Consider the following 14,079-nt stretch of genomic DNA (forward strand, 5'->3'; position numbering starts at 1 on the left):
AGTTCTTGGATTCTGAGACACAAACCCTGCAATTGGAGGCAGCATGCAAAATTATGAAACTGGATCCTGAAACTGAACAGGCTGCAACTCTGACCCAACTGCAGACCTTGCTTCTAACTCTGAAATACGTCACTACAACCATCTCTAGAAAAATACTTCCGGATCCCAACTGTGCTTACAGATGTGTGTCATTGAGCAGGGCGACCTCCTATCATTGAGCCTCAAGTTCTGCATTTGCCATAACATTTACAAAAGTTAGTTCACACCTAGGTTAACTCTGCAGCAGAGATAAATCTGGTCTTTTATTGATAGTACAAGAAAATAACAAAAATAAGTGAAGTGTAGGTAGTCCTGGGCAAGGTAAAATAATAATCTTACTTTCCAAACTTAGGAGCAATAAAAGAACAAAATACAGATAAGCAAAGGAATGCTCTGTATGAAAGCAATTATGAAGTGATAATGCTAATAAAATATGATCAGGTTCAATATTTCCAACAGCTTTCTAAAATTACAGTAACACCTACATAATGCAATATCTTTAGAGGGATCACTGCAGTTTTTCTTTGCAAACTGTGCTTTCTTTCTGCAATTTTCTGGGCTATGAACAAATGTCCTTAAATCTTAATCTTGAGACATATAATGTAAATGTGAAAACTGAAAAATGGAGGTAACTAAAAGTCATATTTTCTTAGCCATATGTGTAGAAATACATATATCTCTATATATACAGATATATGACTTTTGTTTATATATATTTATAGACAAGCTACTTTTATACTACAAAACCTATATTATTTGACTTTTTGTTTTGTTTTGATTTTGAAAATATCATATAGAACATTACAAAACTTATGAAAGGTGTGTGTGTGTGTGTGTGTGTGTGTGTGTGTGTGTGTGTGTGTGTGTGTAAAATTTTCTGTTGGGAATCTGCAACTGATAATGAAATTAAAACCTTTCAAAGAAGTGGAAGTAGTTCCTGTCTCCATTCCATCATTAGAATGAATCATTCTAACCGTTCTTTTCACAAAACAGACTCTCCTCCTCTCAGCTAAGATGCAGAGACCCTATAGCATAGGTTAATGGAATCCTGTCTCCTACTAATTATTCATTCCCCATAGCTGTCCTTCCTAGATGACAGAGAAACCTATAAGAGAGCCACAGTAAGCATGTCCCATGACACAGTACGTTAATGACTTCCTTTGAATTTCCAGCCTTTACTTCCTCCTCAAAATTCTGATTATTTTTCTTATCTTGCCTAACAGACTAGCCTTCTGTTTCATAGAGTTCATGGCTGGGGAAGATGCATAATGCCGTTCCCCTCTGCAGCCTGCTCAGGACTTCCATACTGTGACTGTTAAACCAGAAGGAGAGATGTTTCCAAGCTCAGATCTAGTCTGCTTTCTTACAACCTAGATGTGTGGTGTCTTCCAGAGTTTGACCTTAACTGCTAGTCCTGGCAACTGGAAAATAGTTGAGAGGAAAGACTGTTGTGGATAGTCCTGGGCTTGTGTTTTGATGCTAATTTTACTCCTGGGTGGGGCTGCAGATGAGATGTTAATCATGTATACAGGTGACTTGTGAACCTTTTCCCCACCTTAAGTTTTCAAATAAAGGCTAGAGCCAATGACTGGGCAGGAGGAAGGAGGAGGAGCTGAGAGTTTGGGAGAGGAGAAAAGGATGGGGGGAAGGGGTAGCCATGAAGGATTGAGAAGCTCCTGGCCTGGAGAAACCGCAAGTTATATGGGATAATATAGATGGGAATAGAGTAGTGTAGTGGGAGATGCACCCAATCTAGGCTTATAGCTTGTATTGTTACTGAGTGAGTTGAGATTTCTTTTACTGGGTAATTGGGTTGGAAAAATATAGCAACAAAAGACAAGAGTCTTTGGGTGTCTGAACCATAATTTCCAACATAGCCAGCTGCATAAGGTGTTTAAAAGACACGGAGTGTAAATGCTTTCTAGAACCTCAGAACGTCTTTCAGGACTTCAAAACAAATCTTAAACCACCACATATCTTAGTGCTGCAACAAATGTGTGTGAGACTGTGTAACATGCACTACTCTCCGCTCGCTTCCACTCTCCACCTTATTTGGCCTCTCATCTTCTCCTGTCTCCCAGAGGCGGTGTTCTTTTCCCTGTACAATTATCTTCTCAAGCAGACTTGTTCATCCCGTGCCTTCTTACCCCAGCAGTACCCTCTTCCTATCTCAGATACTGCCTCTTGAAGCCATTCCAAGATCATTGACTTGTTCACGTTGACTATTTTTGTAGTCTCCATTTCATATGTAGTCTTTATTTTTTTCCTGTACTTACAAGGCAGAAATCAGATATATTTTATGAAAATTGGAATTTTGGGTATATGGCCCAACTCATTCTTTTAAAAAGTATTGATGTATGCAAATCTGAATATATTATGCCCCCTATCGATTTCTTACCAAAACTTCACTTGTTTAAAGACAACAACTCATGTTTTAGAATAGAAGAATTTTGGGGGGGGGGGGGGAAACAATTCTAATAGGGTCTAAGAGTTATAATAGATAAGAAGAATGCTTTGCTTCCCTTTTGGGGCCCAATTTTATAAATACACCAAAAAAATAAAGGTGTGTCTTGAAAGGCTTATCATTTACAAAAGAAAGGGAGAGTGTGCTTAAGGGTGGCACACTGAAGTCTTCACAGCTATAAGCAAGTCCACAGTCAGTAGGTCTCATAGGTCAGACAAAGGCATTTTCCGGTCCACAGCCCTAAAACAGGAAGCAGTAGGACCTCAGGAGAAATTATTCTTATTTAGAAGTACTAGACGTCAAGACTAGGAACCCGGGAGTACTACATGCCAGGACCAGGAATCTAGAAGAAGTGCACATCAGGAACATCTGGGAGTACTGAACACCAGGACTGAGAATCCTCAACAGCAGAAAAACATCTCATGTCTCACCAGGGGATATTTGCATGAGCAAAGTGGGATGATTTGGATTGAGATTAAATTTAATTTGAAAATTCAAAATATAAAACTTTTTTCTGAACATCCAGTACTAAATTCTATCCCTTTGTCTAAAAAAAAAAAAAAAATACAACTCTAGGAATCTACACGGAAAAAAATTAAATGTTATTCTTTAAACTGCGTTCTCATGAAATATTAAAGTTAATGGAGATCTTAATGTAAATAATTAATTCTTTGTAAAAAAAATTTTTATGGACTGCAATCAAGTTCATTTCCTAAAGTAGCATTTCTAGATTACCTTTTAGCTCCGTGTTGTATGATTACTAATAACCAATAATACAAGAGGTAAACATGTCACCATGTAGAAACAGGCCTTAAATGAAGTCCCAAGAGGGTGTTCTTATGAAATGCAATAATACAATTTGTGAAATATTTTTAAACTGAAATACATTAAGCATTACCAAGGGGTTTTCTAACGTCACTTATTTTATTATGAATGTAATCTAGCTCAAACACAGCATGAGCAAACACATAAATGTGTCTGTAAGATGTTATTTGGCACTGTTTATATAATTAATTTCTCAGCTCATGGTGCTCACTTGCCGTGTGTGAGTTACACCTCAGATATATTTGTTGTTGTGTTTCAAAGTGCAAAGAAAACAAATGCCTTTTGCCTGGCTGCTAACCCATGTACACAAAACAAGCAGAGGCCAGCTGCCTTCCTGCTGGGTCGCCATAGGCCATCTGGTTGGCATTTACCCCACAGATAGAATGTCCTGACAGAAATGAATAGGAAAATATTTTCATTAATCTTTTATCCTAGGGAAATAAGAATTTTAGTAATATGAGCACTACTGTGCCTTTAGAAAAGATTGATGTATGTGAATCTGAATATAGTCCCATAACCGAATCCATTTTCCAACAAGTTTCCACTTATTTAGAGATAGTAGCTGATGCCTGGGCCTTTAGATCACCTTTGGGGGCCAGTTCTCCCCTCTGCCTCCATTTTCTGGGGACTACGCTTTGCTATGCACCCAGTTTTCTCATCTCCCATATCTCAGCTTCCAAAGGGAATCAGCTTTCACTACCTGGAGTGCTCTCTACATGAGCTTGTGATTCACCTACTTCAGTCCTTTCCAGGTGTGGTCAGCTGGACTCTCTGGTTTTACGAGGCCACACTGGCCTAGGAAGTTGGTAAGCTGTCTTCGCTCTTCTTCCTGCCCTCCATCGTGATTTCCCTGGCCCTGTAGAAGGTCAATTACAGAAACCTGTCCTCCCACCCTGCCTCCATTCCCTGGGGACTCCACCAACTCTGGCAGGGGACCCAGCTTTCCACCTTCCTGTGGACTCTCTCAACCCTCAAGTCTAGTTCATTCTTTTTCCTTCCAGTCAGTTCTCAACATCTAAAAACCATGGAGTCCACATGACCACTCCTAGAAAAGACTCAAGTAGGTGAATCACAATCTCCTTCCTGTCTTCCATTAAATCTCTCCATTGTCATCCTCATCCCAGGAACAACTTTGGGTTCAGACTCAGTAACTTCCTAGGCCTTTCATCTGTCTCTCCAGATATTCTATGCCTTCCCACAACCCAAACTCCCTGTACTCCACCTCTAGGTGTGAACAGGATCCCTTTAGCTCTTCCCCGAAACCTCTTTTTTTTTTCAGCCTTTTTCTCATAGCTCATGTTTATTCCTCACTGCCTCCCAACAGCTCACAGAAACACTCCTACCAGGCAACCCACTTCCCTAGATCCAGAGAAGGCCACAAAAAAACAAGGAACAGAATACTCATCCAACAAGAGCAAGACCAGATATCAACAATCACACCAACCTTAATCCAGGATGCTTAGAAACTAGAAAAAACAACAACAAAAACAAAAACAAAAATCAAACAAACAAACAAAAAATCACAAACAACCCAGACTATATGTCTCAAAAATCCAACAGCCCACCAGGCAGAGGTGTTGCATGCCTTTAATCCCAGCACTTGGGAGGCAGAGGCAGGAGGATTTCTGAGTTCGAGGCCAGCCTGGTCTACAAAGTGAGTTCCAGGACAGCCAGGGCTACACAGAGAAACCCTGTCTCGGAAAAACAAAACAAAAAACAAAACAAAAAAATCCAACAGCTCTACTTTACCATAGTAATCCCTAAGAAATGTGATATAACTGAAGTACAAGACAAAGATTTCAAAATAACTATTGTGAATATGTTCAAGAAACTTAAAGAAAACAAATAAAATCCCAAAATGAAGTCTATGGAAATACAGAGGGATGAAATACTGAAAACAGTTAAAAACATGAAATTAAAAATAGAATCAATAAAGAAATATAAATTTAGTTAAAACTTGAAATGAAAACTTTAGGAATTTAAACAGGAACTTAGAGACAAGCCTCTCCAATAGAATACAAGAGTTGGAGAGAGACTCTCATGCATTGTAGAAAAAGATAGAAGAAATTGATACTCAGTCAAAGAAAGTGTTAAATCTAAGGGGAAAAAAATCTAAGCACAAAGTATTCCAGAAGAATCTGGATACTGTGAAAATACCACATTTATGAATAATATGAATAAAGGGGGAAGAAGAAAATCAGGTCAAAGGAACAGAAAATATTTTCAACAAAATCATAGGAAAACATTTCCTAAGCTTAGAGATGTGTCTAATCAAGGTACAGGAAACATATAAAATACAAATACACAGCAGTAGAAAATAATCTCTCTATATATCTGACTCTAAAAGCCAGATGGATGTTCTACAAACTCTATGAAACAAGAGATACCAAGCCACCCTACTATACTTGTCAAAACCCTCACTCAAAAATAAAGAAAAAAATCTCATGATAAAAAAACAAACTTAAGCAGTATCTGTTTACAAATCAAGCTCTACAAAAGGCACCTGAAGAAAAGCTTCAATCTGAAGACATTAACCACATCAAAGAAAACAAAATGATTAAATAATCAAAGACCAGCAAATCAAAAGGAGAGAAGGGACTCACAGGATGACAACAAAATAGTAGGAATCAACAAATACTGCTCATTGATACTCAGGACATTAATGGTTAATTAATTCCACAATAAAAAGACATAGATTAACATATTGGATTAGAAAACAGGATCCACCTTTGTGCTGCATCCAAGAAGCACACCTTTCCAATAAGGATAAATATCAACTCAGGGTAAAATAATGGAAAAAGTTATCCCAGGCAAATGGATATAATAAGCAAACAGGTGTAGTCAATCTAATATCTGAAAACTTAGACATTAGTCTAAAACTACTAAAGTAATTGATAGAGATTGGGAAAGACACAACATATACATCAAAGAAAAGTCCACCAAGAATATAGTGCAATTCTAAACATTAGTGACTGAAGACAAGGACACTGAAGACAAGGCTACCCACATTCCTAAAAGACACACTACTACAGCTAAAATCACATAATGACCCACATTTGTAAAAGTGGGTGACTCTGATACCCTATTCTCACCAATATACAGAACATCCAGACCCAAAATAGAAACATGAGAGAGCTAAATGATGTCATAAATCAAGCAAACCTAAAAGATATTTACAGAGCATCTCACCCAAATACAAAAGAATATACTTTCTTCCCAGCAGCTCCAGGACCACTCTCCAAGATAGCCCACATAATGGACAAAAAGTGAACCTCAACAGATATTAAAAAAAAAAATCCTATAACATTCTGTTTCCATCTGACACCCATGGATTAAAGCACAATAAACACTAGAAGCAACAGTGAATTTAATAACTTATAAAAACTAAACAAAAATGCTCAACTTCATTAGTCATTAGGGAAATGCAAATCAAAACAACCCTGAGATTTCACCTTACACCAGTCAGAATGGCTAAGATTAAAAATTCAGGAGACAGCAGGTGTTGGAGAGGGTGTGGAGAAAGAGGAACACTCCTCCACTGCTGGTGGGGTTGCAAATTGGTACAACCACTCTGGAAATCAGTCTGGCGGTTCCTCCGAAAACTGGGCACCTCACTTCCAGAAGATCCTGCTATACCACTCCTGGGCATATACCCAGAGGATTCCCCACCATGTAATAAGGATACATGCTCTACTATGTTCATAGCAGCCCTATTTATAATTGCCAGATGCTGGAAAGAACCCAGGTATCCCTCAACAGAAGAGTGGATGCAAAAAATGTGGTATATCTATACAATGGAGTACTATTCAGCCATTAGAAACAATGAATTCATGAAATTCTTAGGCAAATGGATGGAGCTAGAGAACATCATACTAAGTGAGGTAACCCAGACTCAAAAGGTGAATCATGGTATGCACTCACTAATAAGTGGATATTAACCTAGAAAACTGGAATACCCAAAACATAGAACTGGAATACCCAAAACATAACCCACACATCAAATGAGGTACAAGAAGAAAGGAGGAGTGGCCCCTTGTTCTGGAAAGACTCAGTGAAGCAGTATTCGGCAAAACCAGAACGGGGAAGTGGGAAGGGGTGGGTGGGAGGACAGGGGAAGAGAAAGGGGCTTATGGGACTTTCGGGGAGTGGGGGGCTAGAAAAGGGGAAATCATTTGAAATGTAAATAAAAAATTATATCGAATAAAAAAAAACTAAACAACTCATTTACTGAATGAAAAATGGGTCAAGACAGACAGAAAGAAATTAATGACATTCTAGAATTGAATGAAAATGAATACACAACATACCCAAACTTATGAAACACATAAAAGTAGTTTTAAGAGGCAAGTTCAAAGCACTAAGACCTACAGAAAAAAATGGATAAATACTATATTATCAGCTTAATGGCTTGCCTTGAAGTTCTAGAACAAAAAGAAATAACATGCAAAAGGAGTACACAGCAAGAAATAATCAAACTCAGGGCTGAAGTCAATAAAAGAAAAATGAGAAAAAAAACAAAAAGTACAAAGAATCAATAAAACAGTGTTTTTCATAAAATTAATAAGATTGGCAGCCAAGCTAAGTAAAAGATGAAGAGACAAGATCAAAATTAATAAAATGAGAGATTATAGGGGAATTTAACAATAGACACCATGAGTATTCAGGGAATCATTAAGATACACTTTAAAAGTCTGTACTCTACAGAAATGGAAATTTTAAAAGAAATGGAATTTTTCTTGATATATACAATGCACCAAGTTAAATCACAACTAGATACACAATTTAAACATACCTGTAGCCTCTAGTGATATATAAGAAGTAATTAAAAGTCTCTCAATCAAAAAATTCCCAGGGTCAGATATATTCAGCACAAGATTCAACTAGAATTTCAAAGAATTCTATGCTGATAGTCCTCAAATTATTCCACAGAATATAAAAACAGAAGCAAGACTGACTAATTCTGCAGTGCCGGAAGCCAGCTATACACACCCAGCAGCCAGCAAGGAAGAAGCAGCCTGCACAAGTGAGACCGGCCCTGCAGATTGGAGGATCCAGTCCAGAGGCCTCTGGCAAGAGCCTTCTGGTTTCTGCCTCTGGACTGGGAACAACCTTGGTCACAGTGTGCCATTTCCAAACAGCACAAGAAACCAGCTATACACCCAGCAGCCAGCGAGGAGGAGGCAGCCTGCACAAGTGAGACAAGCCCTGCAGTCCAGAGGCTACTGGCAAGAGCCTTCCAGTTTCCACTTTGGGATCAGGAACACCCTCGGCCACATTGTGCCATCTCCAAGCAGTGCAAGAAGCCAGCTATACACCCAGCAGCCAGTGAGGAGGAGACAGCCAGCACAACTTACATCCAGAGCAGATCAGGGCCACAGAGGTACATAATCAAATACAACTACAAGAGAGTAGGTCTCAGCTGCCATCTTTGCTTCTGTGACTGTGCAACAGATTGGTAGGCAGGTTTCACCAGAGTAGGGGATCACTTGGGACACACAGCACCAGGACTCAGGAACCTACACCCAGGAACTCTGCAGCACCACAGCAATTTGTGCCAGGAGAAAGCAGCTCACCCGAGGTTGTTGAGATAGGCCTACAGGCACACACACACAGAAGGGGCAAGCTCCAGCCAGTGACAGCAGGCCCAACTACCACCAGAGATAACCAGATGGCAAAAAGCAAATGTGGGAACGTTGTCAAGAGAAATCAAGGCAATATGGCACCATCTGAATCCAATTCTCCCACAACAGCAAGTCCTGGATAACCCAACACACCAGGAAAGCAAGATTTGGATTTAAAATCACAGGTCATGATGCTGATGGAGGGCATCATGGAGGGCTTCAAGAAGGACATAAATAACTCCCTTAAAGAAATACAAGAGAACACATGTAAACAACAAGAAGCCCTCGAAGAACTAAGGGAAAACACAACAAAACAGGAGAAGGAATTAAACAAAGCTATCCAGGATCTAAAGAAGGAGGTAGAAGCAATAACAAAATCACAAAGGGAGACAACTCGGGACATAGAAAACCTAGGAAAGAAGTCAGGAGTTATGGATCCAAGCATCAACAACAGAATATAAGAGATAGAAGAGAGAATCTCAGATACAGAAGATACCATAGAAACCATTGATATAATAGTCAAAGAAAATTAAAAATGCAAAAAGCTCCTGACCCAAATTATCCAGGAAATCCAGGACAAAATGAAAAGACCAAGCCTAAGGATTATACGCATAGAAGAGAGTGAAGATTTCCAACTGAAAGGGCCAGTAAATGTCTTCAACAAAATTATAGAAGAAAATGTCCCTAACCTAAAGAAAGAGATGCCCATGAGCATACAAGCAGCCTACAGAACTCCAAATAGATTTTACCAGAAAAGAAATTCATCCTGTCACATAATAATTAAAACACCAAATGTACTAAACAAAGAAAGAATATTAAAAGCAGTAAGGGGAAAAGATCAGGTAACATATAAAGGTATACCTATCAGAATTACACCGGATTTCTCACCAGACTATGAAAGCCAGAAGAGCCTGGCAGAACCTAAGGGAACACAAATGCCAGCCCAAACTGCTATATCCAGCAAACTTCTCAATTACCATAAATGGAGAAACCAAGGTTTTTCATGACAAAAACGAATTTGCACAGTATCTTTCTGCAAATCTAGCCCTTCAAAGGATAATGAATGGAAAATACCAACAAAAGGAGGGAAACTACCACAAGATAATGCAAGAAAGTAATCTTCTTTCAACAAACCCAAAAGAAGATAACCACACAAACATAAAAATTACATCAAAAACAGCAGGAAGCAACAATCACTATTCCTTAATATCTCTTAACACCAATGGACTCAATTTCCCAATAAAAGACATACACTAACAGACTGGATTTGTAAACAAGACCCAACATTTTGCTGCATACAGGAAACGCAGCTCAGTGTCAAAGACAAACACTACCTAAGAGTAAAAAGCTGAAAAACAGTTCTCCAAGCAGAGTCCCAGGAAACAAGCTGGAGTAGCCATTCTAATATCAGATAAAATAGACTTTTAACCAAAAGTCATCAAAAAAGATACAGAAGGCCACTTTATATTCATCAAAGGAAAAATCTACCAGGAAGAACTCTCAATTTTGAACATCTATGCACCAAATACAAGGGCACCTTACTAAAGCTTAAAGCACACATCGCACCCCACACAATAACTGTGGGGGACTTAAACGTGCCACTCTCTTCTATGGACAGATCAGGAAATCACAAACTAAATGGAGTCACAGTGAAACTAACAGAAGTTTTGGACCAAATAGACTTAATAGATATCTATAGAACATTTCATCCTAAATCAAAAGGATATATCTTCTTCTCAGCACCTCATAGTACCTTCTCCAAAATTGACCATATAATTGGTCACAAAACAGACCTCAACAGATATAAGATGATCGAACTAATTCCATGCCTCCTATCAGATCACTATGGAATAAGGGTGGTCTTCAATAGCAACAAAAACAACAAAAAGCCCACATACACATGGAAGCTGACCAATTCTCTACTCGATGATACCTTGGTCAAGGGAGAAATAAGGAAAGAAATAAAAGACTTTTTAGAACTTAATGAAAACAAAGGCACAACATACCCAAATTTATGGGACACAATGAAAGCAGTGCTAAGAGGAAAACTCATAGCTCTGAGTGCCTACAAAAAGAAGCTGGAGAGAGCATACACTAGCAGTTTAACAGAACACTTGAAAGATTTAGAACAAAAAGCAGCTAATACACCCAAGAGGAGTAGAGGGCAGGAAATCATGAAACTCAGGGCTGAAATCAACCAAGTTGAAACAAAAAGAACTATACAAAGAATCAACAAAAGTAGGAGCTGGTTCTTTGAGAAAATCAACAAGATAGATAAACCTTTAGCCAGACTAACCAGAGGGCACAGAGACAGTACCCAAATTAAGAAAATCAGAAATGAAAGGGGTGATATAACAGAAACCGAGGAAATTCAAAAAATTATCATATCCTACTACAAAAGCCTATACTCAAGAAAACTGGAAAATCTAGATGAAATGGACAATTTCCTAGACAAATACCAATTACCAAAATTTAATCAGGATCAGATAGACTATCTAAATGGACCCATACACCCTAAAGAAAAAGAAATGGTCATTGACAATTTCCCAACCAAAAAAAAAAAGCACAGGACCAGATGGCTTTAGTGCAGAATTCTATCAGACATTCAAAGGAGACTGAATGCCAGTACTCTTCAAACTATTCCACAAAATAGAAACAGAGGGAACATTACCCAACTTGGTCTATGAAGCCACAATTTCGCTGATAACAAAACCACACAAAGATCCAACAAAAAAGAGAACCTTAGACAAATTTCGCTTATGAATATTGATGCAAAAATCCTCAATAAAATTCTTGCCAACGGAATCCAAGAACACATCAAAACAATCATTCACCACAATCAACTTGGCTTCATCCCAGGGTTGTAGTGATGGTTCAATATACGGAAATCCATCAATGTAATCCACTACATACACAAACTCAAAGAAAAAAAAAAACACATGGTCATTTCATTAGATGCTGAAAAGGCATTTGATAAAATTTAGCATCCGTTCATGTTAAAGGTTTTGGAAAGAAAAGGAATTCAAGGCCCATACCTAAACATAATAAAAGCAATATATAGCAAACCAGTAGCCAACATCAAACTAAACGGAGAGAAGCAATCCCACTAAAATCAGGGACTAGAAACAGCTGCTGCCCTCTCTTTTATTCAATATGGTACTTGAAGTTTTAGCTAGAGCAATTAGAAAACACAAGGAGGTCAAAGGGATACAAATTGGAAAGGAAGTAGTCAAACTATCACTATTTGCAGATGATATGATACTATACTTAAGTGACTCAAAAAACTCCACCAGAGAACTCCTACAGCTGATAACCAACTTCAGCAAGGTGGATGGATATAAAATTAACTCAAGCAAATCAATAGCTTTCCTATACTCAAAGGATTAACAGGCTGAGAAAGAAATTAGGGAAATGACACCCTTCACAATAGCCACAAACAATATAAAGTATCTTGGTGTGACTCTAGCCAAACAAGTGAAAGATCTATATGACGGGAACTTCAAGTCTTTCAAGAAAGAAATTGAAGAAGACCTCAGAAGATGGAAAAATCTTCCATTCTCTTGGATTGGCAGGATTAATATAGTAAAAATGGCCATCTTGCCAAAAGCAATCTACAAATTCAATGCAATCCCCATCAAAATCCCAACTCAATTCTTCATAGACTTAGAAAGAGCAATTCTCAAATTCTACTGGAATATCAAAAAACCCAGGATAGCTAAAACTATTCACAACAGTAAAAGCACTGGGGGAATCAATATCCCCAACCTCAAGCAGTACTACAGAGCAATTGTGTTAAAAACTGAATGGTATTGGTACAGTGACAGGCAAGTAGATCAATGGAATAGAATTGAAGATCTGGAAATGAACCCACAGAATTATGGTCACTTGATCTTTGATAAAGGAGCAGAAAACATCCAGTGGAAAAAAGATAGCATCTTCTTTAAATGGTTCTGGTTCAACTGAAGGTCAGCATGCAAAAGAATGCAAATTGAACCATCCTTATCTCCTTGTACTAAGCTCAAGTCCAAGTAGATCAAGAACCTCAACATAAGACCAGACACACTGAAACTAATAGAAAAGAAACTAGGGAAGACCCTTGAGGACATGGGCACAAGGGAAAATTTGCTCAACACAACACCAATAGCTTATGCTCTAAGATCAAGAATTGACCAATGGGACATCAAAAAACTGCAAAGTTTCTGTAAGGCAAAGGACATTGTCAAAAGGACAAAATGGCAACCAACAAATTGGGAAAAGATCTTTACCAACACTACATCCAACTGAGGGCTTATATCCAAGATATACAAAGAACTCAAGAAGGTAGAATCCAGAGAGCCAAATATCCCCCTTAAAAAATTGGGTACAGAGATAAACAAAGAATTTTCACCTGAAGAATATCGAATGACTGAGAAGCACCTAAAGAAATGTTCAACATCCTTAGTCATCAGGGAAATGCAAATCAAAACAACCCTGAGATTTCACCACACACCAGTAAAAATGGCTAAGATCAAAAAGTCAGGAGAAAACAAGTGCTGGTGAGGATGTGGAGAAAGAGGAACACTCCTCCACTGCTGGTGTGGTTGCAAGCTGGTACTACCACTCTGGAAGTCAGTCTGGAGGTTCCTCAGAAAACTGGGAATGACACTTCCAGAGGATCCTGCTGTACCACTTCTGGGCATATACCCAGAGGATTCCCCAGCATGTAATAAGGATACTATGTTCATAGCAGCCCTATTTATAATAGCCAGAAGCTGGAAAGAACCAGATGTCCCTCAATGGAGGAATGGATAGAGAAAATGTAGTTTATATACACAATGGAGTACTATTCAGCCATTAGAAACAATGAATTCATGAAATTCTTAGACAAATGGATGGAATTGAAGAACATTATCCTAAGTGAGGTAACCCAGTCTCAAAAGAACACTCATGGTATGCACTTACTGATAAATGGATATAGCCTAGAAGCTTGGAATACCTAAGACACAATGCACATAACAAATGGTGCCCAGGAAGAAGAAAGGAGTGGCCCCTGGTTTTGGAAAGGCTCAGTGCAGCAGTCTCAGATAATACCAGGACAGGGCAGTGGGAAGGGGTGGATTGGGGAACAGGGGGAGGGAAGAGGGTTTATGG

The sequence above is a fragment of the Apodemus sylvaticus genome, chromosome 9 (genome assembly GCF_947179515.1).
Source record: "Apodemus sylvaticus chromosome 9, mApoSyl1.1, whole genome shotgun sequence".
In the NCBI taxonomy this organism is placed as follows: domain Eukaryota; kingdom Metazoa; phylum Chordata; class Mammalia; order Rodentia; family Muridae; genus Apodemus; species Apodemus sylvaticus.